Source organism: Loxodonta africana, chromosome 6, assembly GCF_030014295.1.
Source record: "Loxodonta africana isolate mLoxAfr1 chromosome 6, mLoxAfr1.hap2, whole genome shotgun sequence".
Classification (NCBI taxonomy): domain Eukaryota; kingdom Metazoa; phylum Chordata; class Mammalia; order Proboscidea; family Elephantidae; genus Loxodonta; species Loxodonta africana.
The window spans coordinates 22106301-22128312 of NC_087347.1; the positions used below are offsets into that span (position 1 = coordinate 22106301).

Here is a 22012-nt window from a genome sequence, read left to right on the forward strand (position 1 = left end):
GTTCCCCTGGAATTGAAGATAAATATTAGGCAGTTGTTTTTTTTGTTTTTGCATAATAATGAAGCAGGGTTTCTTTTATGGCTGGTATTTCCTTCTTATCTTAGGGCCAAACCTTCCATAGCTTCTTTCCCTATAGAAAGTCAGTGAGCTGCCTTGTGTGCCGTGGAGTCAATTTTGACAGAGTAGAACTGCTCCACAGGGTTTTCTAGGCTGAAATCTTTACAGAAGCAGATAGCCAGGTCTTTTCTCCCATGAAGTGGCGCTGGTGGGTTCCAACTGCTGACCTTTCGATTAGCAATCGAGTGCTTAACCACTGTGCAACCAGGCTCCTTTGAATTTCCTTAAAGTCAAACCCACTGCCGTTGGGTCAAGTCCAACTCTTAGCATCCCTTACCAAACCGAAACCCGCTGCCATCAGTCAATTCCAACTCATGGCAACTCTATAGGACAGACCAGAACTGCCCCATTGGGTTTCCAAGGAGCGCCTGGTGGATTCAAACTGCTGACCTTTTGGTTAGGAGAGCAGCCCTAGCTGCTAACTATACCACCAGGGTTTTAGAAGCAACACCACACACATACACAGAGACACACACACACACACACACACACACACACGCTGTCTAGCATGACAACTACACACCAACGGGTAAATGCAAATTGATCGTCCAAGTTGCTCTAATCAGTAGAAATCAGTAGAGTCAATATTAATTCAAAGCTTGTCCACGTTAATTTCTGTTGGGGCTGCGGGCCTGCTGGTTGTGGGTCGTGCTACTACGGGCAACACAAAATCATGTCATCAAAGTTGGGTCCCTACAAACAGAACCTGACGCAAAGGAACCCAGGAGATCCAGGTTAGCAAGCTGGGAGTGGGACAGGCATCTGTCTCCGGCCTCTGGAGTCTGTACCTCTCTATTGCTCACAGGGTTCCGAGGACTCTGCGAAGACCTCACGCTGTAACCCCTAGCCAGGAATAGAGTTTCCTGGATTCCCCTGTCCGCCATCTGCCTGAGGCGACACACTGCCGCTCCCCTGCCCCCGCCGAGGCAGGGAGAAGCCGGCTCTGGGGCACCGCTATCCCCATCAGCAGGGCCGGTAAGCACCCTCCCGGGGCCCTTCTATCTCTCCCAAGGGGCAGCCAAGACGGCGTGCCCCGAATCCCAGGCGTGCCTCGAGTGCCCACGAATCCTTGTGTCCCCCGCCCCCACCACCCGTGATTCCAGGGACACACGCGCACCTCGGCCCGGCTGGCGCCGCACCTCGGGGTTGACGTGTCTTCAGATCTTTTCTGAGCCCCTCCCCACGACTGGGACCCTGGAGAGGGTGGCCAGATGGGAGCCGGGCGCCGGGACGCTGCGGGTTATGGGCACACAAAGGCGGCGGCGGGAAGGCGGGGCGGGGCGGCGGGAGGCGGGGCGGCAGGAAGGGGCGGGGGCGGCGGCGATAAAGCCCCCGGCGCGCGGCCGCCAGCTCACGGCGCGGACTGCACCGGGCTGCGCTGCTTGCGTGGGGCTGCCGGGGGCTCGCGGGCTGCGCGGGCTGCGCGGGGCTGCGGAGAGCTGCGCTCGCGGCGCGGGGTTGCACGCGCCGCCCAGCTTGCCTTCCGTGACCTTTTTTGCCGCCGCCTCCGCCCCGCCCCGCCCCGCCGAGACCTGGCTCCGGCAGCCGGCTCTCGGGCTGCCACCTGGGGATCCAGAGCGAAGCCGGTGAGTACGGGCTGCGCGCCCCAGGGCTAGGGGCGGGGGAGCTGCGCGCCCCGTGGCTGAGCCCGGGCACCGGGGGCGGGAGGGGACGGTCCCTGGGGCTCCGAGCGTCGCCGGCTCTGGGCCGCGACCTTGCTCTCGGCCGGAGACTGGGGGCCTGGGGGCGCCGAGGTCTAGGCGAAGGGAACTTTCTCACCTCCCCAGACTGCCTTGGCAAAGGCTGGGCGCGTGCCGGACCGCTCTGCCTGCCGCGTTGGGAACCCCGAGTGGGAGCCGGGCTGGGCGAGGAGAAGCCGCGCCAGCTGTGGAGTCCAGATGTGCTTGCAGCTGGGAGCCCCAGGCCGGCGGAGAGAGTCCCCGACTCCAGCGTGGCTTCTCTCCTTCCATCCTAGCTGGCGCTCGTGACCCTATCCTGAGGTCCCAACCTACCCGGTACTTTGCGTGTGCGACGCAGGAGAGGGAGAGACAAACGGACTCTTGTTACCTCTACCTGAACTGGTGGATGGTGACCAGTGATTTTAGGGAGAGCGCTTACACTGGCCTCCGGCAACCGACTTAAACCTACTGAACAGAGCTTTGCTATTTTCAAATCTGTAGAAATGGGAATTGTGTGGTCCTGATAGTGACTTCAGGTAAGGGGAAAGTGCTCAGAAATTACTGAGCGGAATTAGGTATTATTTAATGTGTCTGGAACCGTGGTGGCACTGTGGTTAAGAGCTGTCTGCTAACCAAAAGGTCGGCAGTTCGAATCCACCAGCCTGTCCTTGGAAACCGTGTGGGGAGTTCTCTTCTGTCCTGTAGAGTCACTGTGAGTCAGAATCGACTTGATGGCAAAGGGCTTAGGGTTTTTTTTTTTGTCCACAAACTGAGCGGGGCAGGAGGGATGCTGTTACATAAGACAGCACTCCACCTTCAGTTATTATGGAAGATGCTATTGAAGGTTTTAGTGTCTTAATGAAAGGAAGATAGTTTTCGTCTGTGCCTCTCTTGAGAAACCTCAAATGCTGCTGTGTCTTGCTTTGATCGCTTTGAAGAGGACATTCTTTCACTTAGCATCAGCATAAAAAGGTGTTTGAAGATTTGACTTCCTCTTTCAAGCCAGGAAGCAGTTTACTTCTCTGAACTGTTCAGGAACAATTAACATAATGATTTTTTACTTTGGAGATTTTATATCCAAAGATACATGGAGGAAACACAAGCATTACTAATTTGTATACTTTTTTTTTTTAAGGCTCACTGCAAAAATTGAGGGTACTTTTAAACCTTATTGACATATCTAAATCAATAATTATGTGCTGTTTGCAACATTTTATCAGAAATTTCCTTCAGCTATGCAAATGAAGGTGTTAGCCTAAATCATCTAAGGTTCCTTTCAACCCCCAAGTTTTATGATGCTTTATTGAAATGATGTTTGGAAATATTATACACTGCAGGGTAACTACTGAAGGTCATGAAGAAGTCATTCATCTTTTATTGTTGAAGAAGGGAATCTTTGCAAGAGATCATTTTCAGTTCCACGCATGAATGATTAAATACTAGTAAGAGATTGTTTGAAGTGGTAGAGTTGGAACTGAGAATGTGACCTGGACAGGTCTCTGGCTGCACCTCTGCCAGCCAGTCATTTTGCACAGCATAGAAGACTTTGGCTCATGGGCTTTCTCACCTCCTCTGGTCCCAAAGCCCACATGGGTGATGACGAACTAGATTCTTACCTCATTGACCATCTCAAAGTCAACTCCAGCTACTCATTGCTCAAACTACATCTGAGTCTCAACCTCACCCAGGCGTGCTTAGGTTCTGAAATCAGAAACTCCAGTATCTCAGTTCCCCTAAGCCACGACCTCCTGTCTTTTTAGGTCAAAAATTTGTACTTCCATTGTAACTCTTCTTTAAGGCAGGAGATCTCCAAGCTCTTCACTCCTCTTTTCTTTCCCTTCTTTAAACCCTTCTACCAAGAAAATGGAAACCCTTGTGGCGTAGTGGTTAAGTACTATGGCTGTTAACCAAAAGGTTGGCAGCTTGAATCCATCAGGCGCTCCTTGGAAACTCTGTGGGGCAGTTCTACTCTGTCCTATGGGATTGTTATGAGTTGGAATCGACTCGATGGCAACGGGTTTGTTTTTGTTTTTTTTTTTTTTTTGGACCAAGAAAATAGAGGCCACCCAGATTGAAGGCTCTCCATGTCCTAGTCCCTTCCCTGAGACAAGATTTTCCCTGTTTTCTGAGTCATTCAATGAGTGTTTTCAAGTATCTATTCTGTGCTAGGAAACCCTGGTGGCGTAGTGGGTAAGTGCTACAGCTGCTAACCAAAGGGTTGGTTTTTTGATTCTGTGCTAGGTACTTTGCTAGGCCCTAATGATATGGTAAATATAGCAAGTCCCTGCTTTCTTGAAACCATCATTCTTTTGGGAGAAAATAGATAATTAAAAAGCAAACAACGATATGATATTATATAATATATGATAAAAAATGAGCAGAAATCAAGTTGGAATGAGGAACTTAGAGAAAGTTAGAGAGGAGTCCTCTCTGGCAGTGACTAATGTTTCCAGCTGTGTCCTGAACCCCAGCATCTCCCTCCTCAGGAATCTTACCCCTTTCTCTCATTTTTATCTCCTCTTTTATAGCAATTCTTAAAAAGTGCCTTAGTCCCCCTCGGGCCTGCATCTCCCACCTCATATCTAGTTACCACCATTCTTAAACTAGTCAACACTTCTCCAACCTCCCCTTCATTTTTAGCTCCCTGCAAGTGCTTCTGCTCCCACTTCTTCCCAAAGTAGGAGAAGACCCCCACAATTTCCTGAACTAGTCGTCTTGCCGGTACTCTCTAGACCTCTCTGGGGCATTTATGTGAATCTTTCTTCATTCCTTTTTGATGCTTCTTTCCTCCGTAGTTGTCATCTTCTGGTTTTCCTCCCACCTTCCTGGCGTCTCCACTACCTTCTGGGGTCACCCAGGACTCTGTCCTCTCCCCTCTTCTCACTCTACATAGAGTCTTTGGGAGAATTGCATTCCCATAGCTTCAGCAGTCACCAGTATGGAGTGAGTCCCAAATGTGTCCCTCTAAGTTAGGAGCGTTCTCTGGTGTTCCAGACTCGCTTCCTGCAATGTAGTGGACTTGTCCATATCTTATAGGCAAAAAAAAAAAACTAATTTTAGTTTTCTCTATCCCCTCCATACCCATTCCATCCTTAGCCACACTTAGTCCCTTTTTTTTTTTTTTTTTTTTGGTATGTGTGGTGGCTCCACCATGCACTAAGGTATTAAAGCAAGAACTTCACGGTGATGCGGGGCTCCTCCTCCAGCGCCCACAACCACCTGATCTCCAAGTCCTGTTGCTTCTCCATGCTATGAAATCCCTTAAACCTCCTCTCCAGCCACACAGGCCTTAACTTGCATTAGTCCAGAAATGGCAAAACAGCCCTCAGTGTGCCACTTCCGGCTGGCAGATACCTGTTGTTGGCCTAAGAAAAGTTTACAAAAACTGAGTTAATATTTAGAAATCTGGAGATGTCACCTGGATTTATCACTTGTCTTAAAAATCAAACAAGATAGAGTGTGAGGCCTTTCTTCCCATGTGGCAACAGTGGGATGGTAGTGGGATTCTAGTGTCTTATACTGGAGGTTGCTGGCCTTCTGGTGGCTCACTGGACCTGTCGCCCTCATTCCAGTGCCTGCCTGCTTCCTGTGGGCCTCTGAGCTAGCAACCCCAGGCTGAGATGACTATTGGCAGCCTGATGAGTCCTTGATGGGGCATTGCACAGGATCCGCCTGGTTTTCCTATGCTGATTTTGCACCCCTTCCAGCTATCTTCCACGTTCTTACTGGGGTGCCTGCCCTCTCCCCCTCCTCCATCCAGACCTGCTGTGTCCTGCCTGGTGAAAATGCAGTGCCTTCCTCTTGCCTTTGGGATAAGCCTGGCCTCTGAAGGAGAGGCTGTGTATCTCAGGCTCTGTCTCTCGGGTTGACAGGAGCTCCCTGTTTGCATGTGGTGTTGTCTACATGTGGTCTTTCACCTGAGTTTCCCAAAATGCGTTTGAACTGTTGTTGTTAGTTGTGGAGTTGGCTCCAACTCATGGCGGCCTAACATATAACAGAACGAAACACTGCCCACTCATGTGCCATCTTCATTATCATTGTTATGTTTTTCATTGCTGTGGCTATTGTATCAGTCCATCTTATTGAGGGTTTTCCTCATTTTCATTGACCCTCTCCTTTACCATAGTGTCCTTTTCTAGAGATTGGTCTCACCTGATGGCCTGCCCAAAGTAAGCAAGCCATAGTCTTGTCATCCTCACTTGTAAAGATCATTCTGGTTGTGTTTCTTCTAAGATGGATTTGTTTTTCTTCTGGTGGTCTGCGGTGTATTCTGCAAGGAGGCTGATTAATGCATAATTCTGATATTACCTCCTCTCTGTCAACACTGCAGTCTCTGCTGTTTACAAACCTTTTCCATAGACCTCGTCATGCTCCCTGTTCCTTACCACCACCTTGTCCCAAACAGCAATGGGGAGGCTGAGAATATTGAGGCACAGGGTGTCAGAGGACCCTCGACCCTTGAAACATGGCAGGCCCCCTTTAGCACATGGTGTATTCCCGAGGTCACTCAGCTGTCTTTGGACCACCCTGGTCCGGAGCTCTAGTTTCTCTCAGCAGTCAGCCAGGGAACTTTCCACAGTGATCTTCTGTCCTCTCCAGGGCTCCACCAGGCTGCTGGCCATTTGTAACGACACTGACAAAACCTAAGTCTTCTCCAACCCCTTCCAACCTCCCCTGCCTTGTCCTCTTCCTTAACTTTATTTTCTCAAAAATCTGAACTTCCTGTTGTCTCCCCATCCCTGGCTGCTCCTTGCCTTTGCTCCTGCTCCACCTCTACCTAGAATTCCCTGTTTCTTTCTACTGTGTTCATGGTCTGGCTGCCTTCCCTGTTTTCAAGACTCAAGTCTGATATTACCTGTTCCCAAAAGTCTTTCCTGGCAATCACTACCCCACACCCTGTGCATACATGCAGCATGCACACACATACACCCTACCTCATGCCTACCTTTACCATGGTTGTTACAATGCTATTTATTGTTGTTGTTGTTATTAGCCACTATCGAGTCAGCTCCCAATTCATTATGACCCCATGTACAACGAAATGAAACCCTGCCGGGTCCTGTGCCATCACAGTGATCCATTTCGGATAGGACTGTTGGGACCCTTAGGGTTTCCACTGGCTGCTTTTTGGAAGTAGCTGACTAAGCCTTTCTTCACAGTCCCTCTGGAAGCTCTGCTGAAACCTCTTCAGCGTCATAGCAACACACAAGCCTCCACTGACGGGTGGTGGCTGCATATGAGGTGCGTTGGCTGGACGTCGAATCCAAGTCTCCTGCATGGAAGGCAAGAATTCTACCATGGAGCCACCACTGCCTCCTACTGTGTTACAGCATCGTGTTTTACCCACTGGGCACTAAGCACCATGAGACAGTGCTTGTGTTTTCCTTTAATTTGCATCAGCAGTGGTATGTGGCCCAAAGGCATCTAATGGGTGTCTGAACTAAATCATATTCATATTTTTCATAAGTTAATTCCACATTTTATGGAAGGGTACTTGTATTTCAGGCTTAAACCAGAGCCCTTTGCCCAGATCCTCACCCCTCCCTCTGGTACTCCTGAATTTAATGTGTATCTCCACACTTTTTAAGTCTTTGATTAACCATGTCTTGCAAGATGGAGCATTGCTAAGAAAAAAGCAGAGGTTTGACACAGAAGAGCTTCTGTGCCTGCGTTCACTTCGCTTATCCTCATCTGAACCTCTTTTGGTTTGGTTGTGTCTTCCTTGAGGCCGTTGGCTGGGCTGCACTTTGCATTTCATGGTTTATACAAGGTAGGAGACGGTTTTCTGGTTTATTTCCATTATCCTTCTCAGTGATGATGATATGTGGCCTCTTGCTGACCTTTCCCTTTTTTTTTTTTTTTGCCTAATGTCTTCAGTCAAGTTCAATGGAAAGAGCCCTGAGTTGACAGAGGGCCTAGACTGTGTCATTGACTATCTGTACAGTTGACCATCTAGACCTCAGTTTCCTTGTCTGTACAATGGGTATGTTGATTTAAATGATCTCAAAGGCATCTTTTCCTTTAAAAACAAAAACTATAACTTCTTGGCTTACTTTCCTTTCTGATCCAACTTTCTCAGAAATGTCAGGTCCAAATGTTTTTTTTCTTAAATGTATTGTTCGTTGTTTGCCTACCATGAAGTTCTTGTGTCTCCATTTTTTTTTAAAACCTATTCTTACTACCCTATGAAATCATTCTTTAATCCCCATTAGCTTGGCTCTTTAGTACACAGAAATGGCGTTGAAGGCAAACATGAAGATTTAGCTTGTTTTCCCATATGAAACCATTTATAAAAATGTTAAATAAATTTGGTCCCGTTATGCTTGGGCCTTCTTGGTGAAACCACTGTTCTCCACCCATAAATGTGCACATCTTTTCTTTCCAAAACCATGAGTAGATTCATGCCATATCTGAAAATCAAGGTTGGGTTTTAAAAAATGTCCTTAGGTGTGGAATAATAGAGTCAAATGCAATAAACTGTTTCTTCAGGTGATTTCTTATCTATAAGTTCATAATTTGTCTAAGTACACTGAAAGATTTTGTTGTTGTTTTTAGTTGCTGTTGAGTCAGTTACAACTCTTGGCAGCCCCTTCATGTGATTTTATTTCGCTTCTGAGCAGTGCTGCCTTCTCCAACAGGCCATGTCTATTTACACTTCAGTGATTCTGCCATTTTTCTGCTGTCAGATGGCTAGGTCTGGCAGTAAGCTCAGCCCAGAGAAGCTGTGCTCTCTGTGGCTCTGTTCGTGGATGGGAATGGCTGCTGAGCCTAAGCAATGCCCTGACTATTCGTATTTTGGCAAACATGTTCCCACTTGCACCCTTGAGTTCTTTCAGGGGTTGGGGTAGACGCTGTAATTCAGGATCAGATGAGGAACACCCTGTACTCTTGCCTCAGTTTGACCTCAGACTTTGCCCTTTGCTTCGGAATATAATTTGAAATTAGAATTTACCGTGTCTTTCTATTTTTGTCTGTTAATTTTTGGGAGGAAGATAATGTGGAAGAGATTTTAATGTAAAAAAAAAAAAAATCCTCTAAAAAGGCAGAAAAGATTTCTTGTCATGGCTGCAAATCTTGGTAAATGAATTTTGTTTCTGTTTCATGTTTCCTTTCCCAGTGGTAACCTGGGGAATTTCTCTTGAGAGCATACCAAAAATAGCATCAGCCCCCCGCTTCCCTCACTTTCCTAGTGCCAGCTAATAGAAATATGGAAAAACTAGCCACTTGTTTTTATCCCAGGTTTTTATGGGCCAAATCCTGGAGGCATGTGTGGGTGTGGGTATGTGAGACAGAGTTCAACACCACATACAGAGCCCATTCGAGAAAGAATAAAGAGACTGCAAATGAAAATATGTTTTTCTTCCTTTCTTTGGAGGAGACACTATATAAACAATGTCAGTGTTTGCTTCTTTTACTAAAATTCCAATTTTACCCCTTGTTTTTAAATGAGGACTCCACATAGGAAGAAATTATTTTGATTGAGGATGTAGTCACTGTTCAGATTATGTGAGCTATTAACGACTTCATTATCTTTGAGGGAAAAGTACAGAAATGCAACTCAAAATAATGCAGGCAAAAACCTAGGGTATAACAGGAGGGGGTGTTGACTTACATTGCTTCATGGCAGAGAGGGCTCTGGCCCTGCAGGTGGCTGGAACCAGAGACTCAGGGAGGGCCTTGAGACTCTTTTCTCTCCCTCTGTGTCTCTTGTCTCTGCTTCTCTCTACAGGTTGTCTTTGTTCTCTCGTAAGAAGAGCCCATGACTGCGTGTCTTTTACGGCTTCATGATCAAAGTGGAAAGAGGAGCTTCCCCACTAGTTCCAGCTGGAAAAATCCTAGGGAGGGATTCTCATTGGATGAGTTTGGGTCATGTGTCCTTCCCCGATCCAGTGGTTGTGCCCAGGGGAATGGGGCCCTGGATTGGCCAAGTCTGGGCCACACGTTCAACCCTGTGGTCAGGAGGGGAAGAAGTATTGAGAGGAGTGTGCTGCCCTAACTGCCATTGGTATTTATTTCCAGTTGGCTGAGCCTCTGTGTTATCTCCTTGTGACTCGTGCCTGCCTAGAGGACAGGTACTAATATCATTCCCACTCATCCGGGTGTGGAAAGGAGGGTGTGGAGGAGCCGATGTGTCGACAGCCACACAACCTGTGTGTGTTGATGCCAGTGCCTGAGCCCAAGTCTGTAAATGTATGAACTGTGAGCTGAATTTTCAAAGATTTACATCTCATCAATATTTATACCTTCTTAAAAAGAAATTCCTATCAAACGACATGCCTCCTTTCAAAAGACCATCTTCTCACTTTGATGCATGATACCCTTCAGAAACACAGCAAAAACACACAAGATGGAAAGAGGCCAGTACATTTGTGTGATGATTGAAGTAATGTTTTTCTGCCATTTGTCCCCAATTCTTCATTAGGCACTTGTTTTTTTCTGGGATTTGAATCTAAAATTAGTACTGACCTTTGGATTGAAAAGGTAGAGTGTATTTGCCCAGAGTCCAAGTGAGTTACTTAGGCTGAGCTGGATGAATCTCAACGTAACCAAAGAATAAGTATGATGGTGATTTTTAAAAGATGTTGAATTGAACTCCACAAATGTGGGGAGACTTTGCTTAGAACAATGCTTGGGGTTTAACTTTCCTTTTTCTAAATTTCACAGTTACCTTTATTTCAAAATTTGGCACTTCTAAATAGTAGACATTGTTGCTTGTTATTCTCTCTCTCTCTTTTTTTTTTTTAGACTATAGTGTAGCAGTTAAGAGTATGGAGGATTTGCAGTCGATTGACTTTGGTTTGAATGTAGACTTTATCGGTTACTAACTGAGGGCATAAGCAAGTTACTGAATTTTCTCCAAGCCTTAGTTTCTTCATCTCTAAATTGCATGTAATGGTGCCACCTCCAGGCTATTGTGAGGATGAAGTAGAGAGTATCTCTTAGCTGCTAAACACAGTGACTTGGCACAGGCTGGCTCATGGAGCAGGAGGTGGCCTTGGCTGTGGTGGTGCTGTATTTGTGGTACAGGTGAACAGCTCACTCTTCTAAGATGTGTGTTTTCATTGTGTTTTTTGACCTGGTGAATAATCTACTTGTTCTGTGTTCGCATGCTGCTTTTGCTCCTGTAATGCTCTCGGTGGGCAGCTGGTCGTCTGTCCTTCAGGCAGGTTTCAGGCTCTTCACAAACTGGCCACGGAGCAAAGGATGCCGGGTCAGTGAAATGACCTCTCTGTGACTCCACCCTTGTGTTTGTGAGGAGCCGTGTTAAGAGAGAAGGTTCCATGGGCTAGTGTATGTTGCAAGCCAGCCCAGCCAGGCTGGCGCTTTTATTTTCCTTTCTTATGTTAGTTTTGAAGAATGAATAAATGTCTATGCAGTAGGAAAGGTAGTGTATTTGGTTTAATATTTAGGTCTTTGCAAGTGTAGCATCCAGAGCCTTCTCTTTTCATCCTTGTTTTTCAGACTGTGAACGTTATTCCACTGTGTCTGATGATGTCTGCATACCCAGAAGTAACCATTTTAAACACGTGCTGAACATATTTAAAACACGTGACCATCTCATGATGATTTGATTCCTCCATTGTAAAAAAGAGTTCTAAGAATGTTGGGTTAACTTCAGCAAACTTTCCTAGGTAGGAAATCTGTGTTCTGCTGCCACTGGTATGAATTTTTAGGATTTGACTAGCAGATACTCACTCGGAGTTCCATACAGCCCTGTGAGCCTGTGCCTACACCTGGAGTGTAGCTGTGACTTTGAGATGATAGATAACTCAGTGCCGTGGAGTCAATTCCAACTCATAGCAACCCTATAGAACAGAGTAGAGCTGCCCCATAGGGTTTCCAAGGCTGTAATCTTTATGGAAGCAGACTGCTACGTCTTTCTCTTGTGGAGCTGCTGGTGGGTTCAAACTGCCAACCTTTCATTTATCAGCCACACATTTAAACCGCCGCGCCACCAGGACTCCTTGAGATGGGAGATGCCAGGCCATTTGTGTGTTTGATGACTTAGTTATAAGGCAACATTTGTCCTAAAGGTGTGACTTTTTCTGAAATTAATTTACTAAAAGACTCATATTAACTTATGTCCACCCAGTGTTACTTTGTTAATAATGTATTAGCTAAAATAGCAATTTGGAAGATTGGTGGACGATGGTGATGTACGCAGAATAAACCCATGCTTGTGCAGCAAGGTGGTAAATCATGAATACCAAAGTGCTAATCGTACTAAAAAATGTGAGTTAATTCAACAAGTACCGAAAACTTGGTTATTCCCGTGCATACATATCACTTATTGGCCTCAAATTTCTTTGAGTAGGAAAAGTACTTTTTTTTTTTTTACATGCACCATGGCAAAATGATGCCCTTGTCTCACTCTCTACCAGAGATGCCGGTCATGAGTGTCTTATCTGCCCTGGTAGAAACCCTCAAGCACTTCATAGTCTATCTTATCCTTCTGTGCTCCTTTCACAGTACCTAACACAGAGGAGCCCAGCAGATGCTGGAAGGAGGGCAGGAAGTGAAAACGTAGGGTGTCCAGCACCGGGAAGCATATTTTATGCATCATCTTGTTGAATTCTAACAGCCCTGGAAAAGTAGGAATTAGGCCTAGTTTACAGGTGAGAAAACAGATTGAGGTGTGCAGCACAACCTGCTCACTGTCCCAAAGGTGAGATGTTGACCCAGGTATGGGGCCCTGCGCGGTGGAGATTTTCTGTTCCTTCCAAGACATTGTTTCAGTGAGTGAGCTGAGGATAAATATTAATGGCTGAGCGAGCAACACTACAAGGCACCACAGGCCAAAGGTCGGAACATTGCTGGACAGATGATGAATTTGGGAATCAAAAGAACCTGGGTTAAAACTCCAACTCTGTACTTAGGAGCTGGTGCAAATGGTTAAGCACTCAGCTACTAACCAAAAGGTTGGTGGTTCAGATCCACCCAGAGGCACCTCGGAGGAAAGGCCTGGTGATCTAGTTCCAAAAGATCACAGCCACTGAAAACCCTATGGAGCACAGTTCTACTCTGACCCACATGGGATCACCATGAGCTGGAATCATCAACAGGAACTGTTGTTGGTTTGTTTGTTTTTTCCGTCATGCTTAGTTGCTCTCGGCTTTAGGCAAAATAGTTAACCGCTCTGTGCTAAGAATGGAGATGACCACGATGTTGCCTTCCTTGCAGAGCTAGTATTGTTCTCATTTTACAGCCAGGGGATTGAGAAATGCAGAATTGAAGTCACTTAGCCAGGTCACGGCTGTGGCAAGTTGAGAGCTCATGTCTCTGACCGTCACCTCTCCAGCTGCCAAGTTTGGGTTCTGTTTGACAGCAGAACTCCCTTCACCAGTCACCCATCCTTGATTAGCCCCCACAGTACCCCACTGACCAGGGGGCTTTCATAGTCATTTCCCTAGCGGCACTTTGCTGATTTCTGTCTCTTCTCTAAGCTATTCACCAGCCTGCTCTCAGAGAGTAAAAGGAATTCAACAAGACTTGCTCTTAATGAGTCTGTCCTACATGGAACTTCAAGGGAGTAGAAGGTGGCAGCCCTGTTGTATCTGGGTTGCATGTAGTTTAAGAGCTTGTTTTTGAGTTCTTACTCTATAGGGGGGACAGTGGTAGTTTAGCAGTAGAATTCTCACCTTCTATGCAGTGGAACCAGGTTTAGCCTACCTCAGGCAGAGCCATCACCCATCTGTCAGTGGTGGCTTGCCTGTTGCTATGATGTGGAACAGGTTTCAGCAGAGCTTCTAGACTAAGACAGACTAGGAAGAAAGGCCTAGCAATCTGCTTCTGAAAAATCAGCCAGTGAAAACCCTATGGATCACAATGGTCCAATCACATTGTGCATGGGGTCCCCATGAGTCGGAGTCCAACTCCACGGCAGCTAAAAGCAACAATGCTCTATAGTAGGTGTGCTGAAGGACACAGAAGTATCCATGAAACAACTCAAGCTTTGAGGATCTTATCTATTTGACAGAAGAGACACATCTGTGATACTTTACTAGTTAAAGATAGAACGTAGACTATACTAGTACCATAGCGGAGGAGGGGAGGCAGTAAGTGCGTAATAGTCTGTAGAGGATTTGAAAGCCATAATGACATTGCTTCAACGTTAGATTGCTTTTTATTATCTTCATACACTATACCAAACCAAACCCATTTCCGTCAAGCCGATTCTGACTCATAGCAACCCTGTAGGACAGAGCGGAGCTGCCCTATAGTGTTTCCTAGGCTGTAATCTTTACGGAGGCAGGCCACCACATATTTCTGCCACAAAGCAGCTAGTGGCTTTGAACCACCAACCTACTGGTTAGCAGCCATGCACTTAACTGCTTTGCCATCAGGGCTTCTTTACGTGCACCATAGTAATAAAGTATTTCTCCACTGCAGCAGACTAATCCCAGTGCCCCCACCCAGCCTCTCAGTATCCTACGGGGTCTATATGTACCCACTGCCAAAATGAGTGCAACAAATAAGATGTTTGGAGGTCCAGCTGGCAGTGATCATTGTGTTCTGAGATCATTGGGGAAGGCTGCAGGAAGTCCTCTCCCTTCCTTCTTGGTTGTGAGAGGATTTCAGGAGAGCAGTCCATGACCCCCTGACCAGAGTGCAAGTTGGCACAGTGCTTTGTGAGCATTGCCTCACTGCATCCTCACAACAGCCCCAAAAAGTGGTGCCTGAGTTCATGCTGTAGGTGAGCAACCCAAAGGCTCCATGAGAAGGAACATGGACAGGTGATAGAGCATCTCCAGGCCTCAGCTTCCTCCTCTGTGAACACGGGGAGGACAGTAATGCCTGGCTTCCCAGGGGGCCTGGAGACTCAGCAGTGCTAACGCTACTTCACACGTAGACGTTGTATAACCATCAGTTAGGACTCAGCTTCTGCGCGAGAGGCAAGTTTCTACTCTGCCAGAGTCCGGTGCTGATAAATGTCGATGCCAAGAGCCACCACAGGTAATGCAGTTCTCATTTTTATTCTTTTACTTCACTGTCCTCAAACCCTTTTTGCTTTAAACTTTGTAGAATTGCTATTTATTGATTTTTATCAGCTACGAGTTGGTCATTATTCTCATTGTTCTACCATAGCTGAACACCACAGGTACTTCACATAGAGGAAATTAGTTCCCTTAAAAACAGAAGGTAAAATTTCGGTGGACAGCTTTGGACGAGTGTGAAACGTTACCCCTGTGTAACTTTATTCAACATGCTTGTATTAAATGCTTACGATTACAAGACACCAGAGTGTACAAAACTGCATGAGGACTTGGTCTCCTCTGGGTCAGGCACACAAGCCAAAAGTGGGACCTGGGTGATGCCTTGTAAGTCATTAAAAGGCATCAAAAATACGGAATAATCCCTATGAAAAAGATGCTGTCCAAGTTTAAAACCTGTCCCTGAATATGAAGTAAAAAATTTCCTCAAAATTATTCCCCTGGAAGAAAGCAACCGGAACATACTAGAGTCCTCACAAAATCCCGTGTTACAAAGGGCACAATAAGTTCACTCCTAAAGAGTTCACAGACCGGGCTGAGTGGATCAAACTCATGAGCGATTGGTTGAGTGCAGGTGGAGAAGGCTCATTAGCTGAAATCCACTTAGTCAGGGCTCATTCTGGATGCTTAGAGAGGTTATATGATGAAAAGGGGTTTTTTTTTTTAAAAAAAAAAAAAAAAAAAGGACAACTCGTGACCCTGTAGGACAAAATATATGATGAAAAGGGGTGTTTTTTTTTAAAAAAAAAAAAAAAAAGGACAAAAATTTAATACAGACTTAGTAGCTATTCCTGAGGTCATCCTTCACAACTGCCAAATGTTGAATGTTGTATTAAAGCTAGTTGTTGTAACAAATAAACCCAAACAGTTACAATGGCTTAAACATGCCAAAAACTAAACCAAACGCATTGCTGTTGAGTCAGTTCCAACTCGTGACCCTGTAGGACAAAATAGAACTGCCCCATAGGGTTTCCAAGGCTATAAATCTTTACAGAAGCAGATTGCCACATCTTTATGCCATGGAGCCGGTGGTGGGTTCAAGCCGCCAAACTTTTAGTTAGCAGTCAAATGCTTTAATCACTGCGCCACTGGGGCTCCTGGCTTAAACATAATAGAAGGTTATTTTCCACTTCTGTAAAGTCCAAAACCTTGTGTCTCTTTCAAACCTGGTGATTCAGTGACCCAGCCTCCTTCCATCTTGTGGCTTCACCGTATTTAGTAGGTGATTATCAAGGTCATGTCCTTGCCAATATCCAGTTGATGGAAGCAGAAAGATGATGGAGTATTGCATACGGGAGGTTTTGATAGGTCAGGCCTGGGTGTGGCATATCACTTCTAGTCATGGCTCATTGACTGCAACTCAGTTGGCTGCAACTCTTGTGGCCACTCCCAACTGCAGCTGAGCCTAGGAAGTGTAGTTGAGCTCTGTGCTTGGGAGGAAGAGGAAATGAGTCTGCTAAGGAGCTAGCTATTCTCTGCCAGGTGAAACTTTATTAAGAATATTGAAAGTCACTTTAAAAAGTGATGCAGTCAGCACTACACTGTGGATCGTGAATATATCCTTACCGATGAGGGAGGGCAACTGTCCTGATGCTGTATGAAGGGCTTCTTATGGCTCAGGATGCATTTTTCAGTAACAGCATCACACATAGATTCAGAAAAGTGCTGTATCACAGGCAACCTGGAAGGAAAGGGAATGACGTGCTCTGGGAAACTGTTAGACAACCTGGAAGTGGCAACAGGAATGTGGATGACACTTGAGAAGAGTTGAAATTGAATTGCTTCATGGAAAGTCTCAACAGACCCATAACAAGTAAAGAGATCTAATCAGTGATCAAAAACCTCCCAATAGAAAAATGTCCTGGACCAGATGTCGTCACTGGGGAATTCTACCAAACACTTAGAGAAGAATTGACACCAATACTGTTTAAACTCTTCCAAAAGATACAGAAGGAAGGAGTACTCCCTAATTCATTCTATGAAGCAAACATAACCCCAATACCCAAACAGACAAAGACTCCACAAGAAAAGAAAACTATAGGCCAGTATCTCTTATGAATATAGATGCAAAAACCCTCAACAAAATACTAGTGAACAGAATCCAACAGCATATTAGAAGAGTCATACACCATGACCAAGTGGGATTTATTCTAAAAATGCGGGAATGTTTTCAGCATTAGAAAATCAATCAATGTAATACACCACATCATTAGAACAAAGGAAGAAGAGAGCCACACAATTATCTCTGTGGTTGCAGAAAAAGCATTTGCTAAAATCCAACACCCTTGCTTGATGAAAACCCTAAAGAAGATTAGAATAGAAGGGGAATTCCTCAATATAATTCAGGGTATGTATGAAAAGCCAACAGCCAACATTATACTTAATGAGGAAAGACTGAGAGCTTTCCCCTTGAAACTGAGAACAAGACAAGGGTGCCTGCTCTTACCACTTCTATTCAGTACTGTATTAGAAGCCCAAGCCAGAGCAGTAAGACAAGAAAAAGAAATAAAAGGTATCTAGATTGAAAAAGAAGAAGTAAAATTATCTCTCTTTGTGGATAATAGGATCCTATATATAGAAAAGCCCAGAGTCCACAAGAGAGCTTCTAGAGCTAATAGAGGAATTTAGCAAAGTTGCAGGGTACAAACAAAAACCAGCTGCATTTCTATACATCAGCAATGTGAAACCTGAAAGGGAAATTAGGGAAACAATTCCATTTACAATAGCATCTAAGAGAATAAAACACCTAGGAATAAATCTAACCAGGGACATGAAAGACTTAGGCAATGAAAACTGTGAAATACTGCTGAAAGAGATTAAAGAAGACTTAAACAAATGGAAAGATGTTCCTTGTTCATGGATCGGAAGACTTAAGATGTCAATACTACCCAAAGCAATCTATAGATTCAGTACAGTCTTAATCAAAATTCCAACAGCCTTCTTTACAGAAATAGAAAAACCAATCCTCAACTTTATATGGAATGGCAAGGGGCCCCAAATAGCTAAAACAATGTTGAAAGAGAAGAACAAAGTAGGAGGACTCACACTTCCTGATTTTAAAAGATACTATACTGCTATAGTAATCAAAGCAGCCTGGTACTGGTATAATAGTAGATACATAGGAATGGAATAGAATTGAGAGTCCAGAAATAAACCCACGCATGTGTGGTCAACTGATTTTTTACAAGGGTGGTAAGTCCATTGGATGGGAAATGGAGAGTCTCTTCAATAAACGGTGCTGGGAAATTGGATTTCCACTTGCAGAAAGATGAAACAGGATCCGTGCCTCACAGCATACACGAAAACAAATTCAATATGGATTAAGAACCTAAATGTGCAAGCTAAAACCATAAAATTCTTAGAAAAACAAGTAGGGGAATGCTGTCAGGCCTGGCTTTCAACAATGGATTAATATAATAACAAAAGTACGAACAGCAAAAGACAAAATCAATAAATGAGACCTCATAAAAATTTAAAACTTTCATTCATCAAAAGACTTTTAAAAAAGTGAAAAGACAAACTACCAACTGGGAGAATATTTTTGGAAACCATATATCTGACAAGAATCTAATAACCAAAATATATATAAAACTTCAACAACTTAACATAAATAACCCAATTATAAAAATGGGCAAAGGACTTGAATAGACATTTTATTCAAATGGCCACCAAACATGTGAAAAGAAGATCAGCGTCATGAAGATCAGCATCATGAGCCGTCAGAGAGATCCAAATCAAAACCACGATGAGACACCATTTCACTCCCACCGGGATGGCTAACATTAAGAAAAAAAAAAAACAGAAAATAACAAATGTTGGTGAGGATGTGGCAAAATTGGAACCTTTATCCATTGCTGGTGGGAATGCAAAATGGTAAAGCCATTGTGGAAAACAGTGTGGCGGTTCCTAAAAAACTAAAAATGGAAATACCATGTGACCCAGCAATTCCACTCCTAGATATATACCCAAAAGACTTGAAAGCAGAGACTCAAATGGAGATTTGTACACCAGTGTTTGTTTCAGCATTGTTCACAATAGCCAAAAGGTGGAAATAAATGCCCGTCAGCAGATAAGTGGATAAACAAAACATGATACATACGTACAATGGAATACTATTCAGCCAGTAGGAGAAATGAAGTCTTGGTACATGCTACTCTGGATGGAGCTTGAAGACATTATGCTGAGTGAAATAAGCCAATCACAAAAGGACAAATATTGTATGGCCTCACTTACATAAAAAGACAAGAAAAGGCAAATGTATAGAGACCAAAATTTATTAGTGGTTACCAGGGGTAGGAGGGAGGGGGAAAAGGATAGTTATCAGTGATGGAAAAATCACATTGATTAAGGGTTGGGTTGCACAGTGGTTGCTGTGTTTTTACACAAATAACACTCCTTTCCATGTTTGTTTGCCAACCATGCCCTCCCCCGTGAGGAATTTTCATAAGTGCCCTATCCCAATTTTTTTTTATATGTTGCTGTAGAAAAATGTTAGCATAGGGCACTTATGAAAATACCTCGAGGGGGGAGAGTGCAGTTGGCAAACAAATGTAAAAGGCACACATCATTTGCATAAAAATATGGTGGTGTAATTGCCATCAGTAACTTGTACACCTGTAAAAAGTTGAAATGGCAGAAGTTGTGTGATAGGCACATTAACAACAACGACAAAATAAGAAGAGTAGCTGCTTAGGCTGCTTGTGTACAACCAAACACCTCATGGAATTTGGTTCCTTGGTTTGGTGGTTTAGGGTCATGGTTTCATGGGTCTTCCCAGGTAATTGGCCTAATAATGTGTTTAGTGCTTCTGTTCTACACCTAGTTCATTGCATAGTGTTTAGAGCCATAAAAACTTGCAAGCTGCCATCCAAGGCACTACATTTGGTCTCTATTCACCTGGAGCAACAGAGAAAGAAAGAGAGGAATAGGAGGCGGATATGGAATATGTGGCTGATTGCCTTTAGGAACAACTGCTTCCTCTGCCCTGAGACCAGAAGTACTGGATGGTGCCCGGCTACTGTTACTGAACATTTTGATCAAAGATTCTGTAGAAGAATCCTGATCGAAAATGGAGAACAGAATTTCCAATTCTCATGGACTCTAGACTTTCTGAAGCCATGGAGGGTAGAGGAACCCCTGAAACTATTGCCCTGAGATATTCTTTAAATCTAAAACCAAAAATATCTCCTGAAGCCATCTTGAAACCAAACAGTAGTTTAACTTAACTAGTAAAAAAGGTCTGCCTTGAGCATTAGGCTCTTTTAAGAGCTGTCTATATGGGATCAAATTGACGACAGCAACTGGAAAGTTAGATAGGAACCTTATGGGGCAGTGAGTTTATGTTAACGAAGGGGGACAGCTCAGAAAAGGAGGATGGCAACGGTTACACAACTTAAAGAATGTAATCAATGTCACTGAATTGTATATGTAGAAGCTATTGAATTCATGTATGTTTTGCTGTGTGTATTCTCAATAACAGCAATATAATAAATAAAATTTAGAAAAAAAAGTAATAACAGCCTAGGAAACCCTATGGGGCAGTTTGAATCCACCAGGCACTCCTTGGAAATCCTATGGGGCAGTTCTACTCTGTCCTATAGGGTCACTAGGAGTCGGAATTGACCCGACGGCAATGAGTTTGGGGTTTTGAGTCAGAATCGACTTGACAGAACACAGCAGTAACAACCACATACAGGATAAAGAGGGACATAAAATTTAAGTGTCAAAAATGCCTTGATTTCTTTCTTCCCACTTATGGAAGGTAGGGTATTATCTAAAGAAATTTCAATTTCCTTGTAAACAGGATTTTAAGTCAGTTATCTTACAAGATTAGTTCGATGACCATAGCATTCTAGCTTTAACTTTGTGTTAAAGCATACTATAAAGAAAAATGTACCTACAAAAAAAAAAAATGGTTCATGGAAAGTGAAAATGGAAAGAAAAACACTCCTTCTGAATCTTAATTATGTGGTTTCGAATATTAGTCAGACAGTTTATATAGTCACATTGACCCAAACTTGTGGGAGTGGTGGAGGGGTTTGTATGCTTCTCAATGAGGAAAGAAGAGGACTGTCTGGTCTTAGGGATACCTTATATTCAAACACATATCATAAGTTCATCAAAGCAATTAAGAATTTTGTCCTGGAAGGTGTATGTGATTTTTAACAGTGTGGGAGAAGGTTGTCAGATATGCTGGAAACACATTTCTGCAGCTTGGAGCAAAAGCAGAGGTGAAAGGTCGAATTGATACCAGTCTTGCACTCTGACTGGGGAGTGAAAAAGGCTCAGAGAGACTGCGCCGAGGCAGAGGCAGGTGACAGGACCATCTCCACCTTCTCTCTGGGAGAAGCTTCTGGCAACTGCTGGTGTCAGGTGATGGGAGACCTGGGTGCTCTCTCACCTCTTCCTCTTCCTTGTTGTGTGACTGGGACAGGTTACTGAACGTCTGCATCTCTCTTACCTCAACCATACCTGAAGGGCTATGTGAGGATTCAGTAAGAGAACATGTGCACACAGTAGGAGCTGTGCACCCAGTAGGAACTCTATAAATGTTTCCTCCCCCATCTCCTGGGCCCCATTGTTGGTGAACATCGTCTGAGTAAATGGCTATGAGATATTGGGGAGGCGGTCTCTACCTATAAAATGTGACTTCATGACAAAAAGAACTTGGCCTCCTGCCATCACTATGGATTCCTCAGTGCAGTATCTTATTCCAGAGGTTAGATAAAGGTGAGATAGAGGACTTTCATTAGTTCATTGATATTTAATTCTAGAAATTTTTGCTCTTCTGCCTTAGCTTTGAATGGGGGTGGGGAAGCTTTAGGTTTTTTTAAAAAAATGGCAAACTGGTCCTATGAGGAAAAGTTCTGAGGTGCCTGATAGTTCTCAGATCATTTCCCAACACAGTGTCCATGTGGTCCTCATAGCAACTCTCTGAGGTACTTGGTGGGGTGGGGCTTATCGCTAGTTTTACAGAGGAGGAAACTGAATCACAGAGCAGTTATGTGACTTGTCCAATAAAGGCAGCCTAGGAGTAGACACATCTTGGAGTGGATCCACCAGCCACTCCTTGGAAACCCTATGGAACAGTTCTACTCTGTCCTGTGGGGTCGCTATGTGTCAGAATCAACTCAATGGCAACGGGTCTGGTCTGGTCTAGAATGGACACAGGTTTCGTTTGCAAAATAACTGAACGTTTTCCCTTCCTCCATCCCTTCAGAAGGT

General features: G+C 44.4%; 1 protein-coding gene across 1 annotated transcript in view; it reads left to right on the top strand.

Annotated features, from left to right (window-relative positions):
• The first annotated feature begins 1531 nt into the window (after window positions 1-1531).
• SERPINE2 (serpin family E member 2) overlaps window positions 1532-22012 on the top strand; it is an 81823-nt gene continuing 61342 nt past the window's right edge. Inside the window, exon 1 of the mRNA XM_010601649.3 lies at window positions 1532-1703. The gene's annotated coding sequence lies outside the window, so the exon portion shown is untranslated. The remainder of the gene's footprint in view (window positions 1704-22012) is intronic.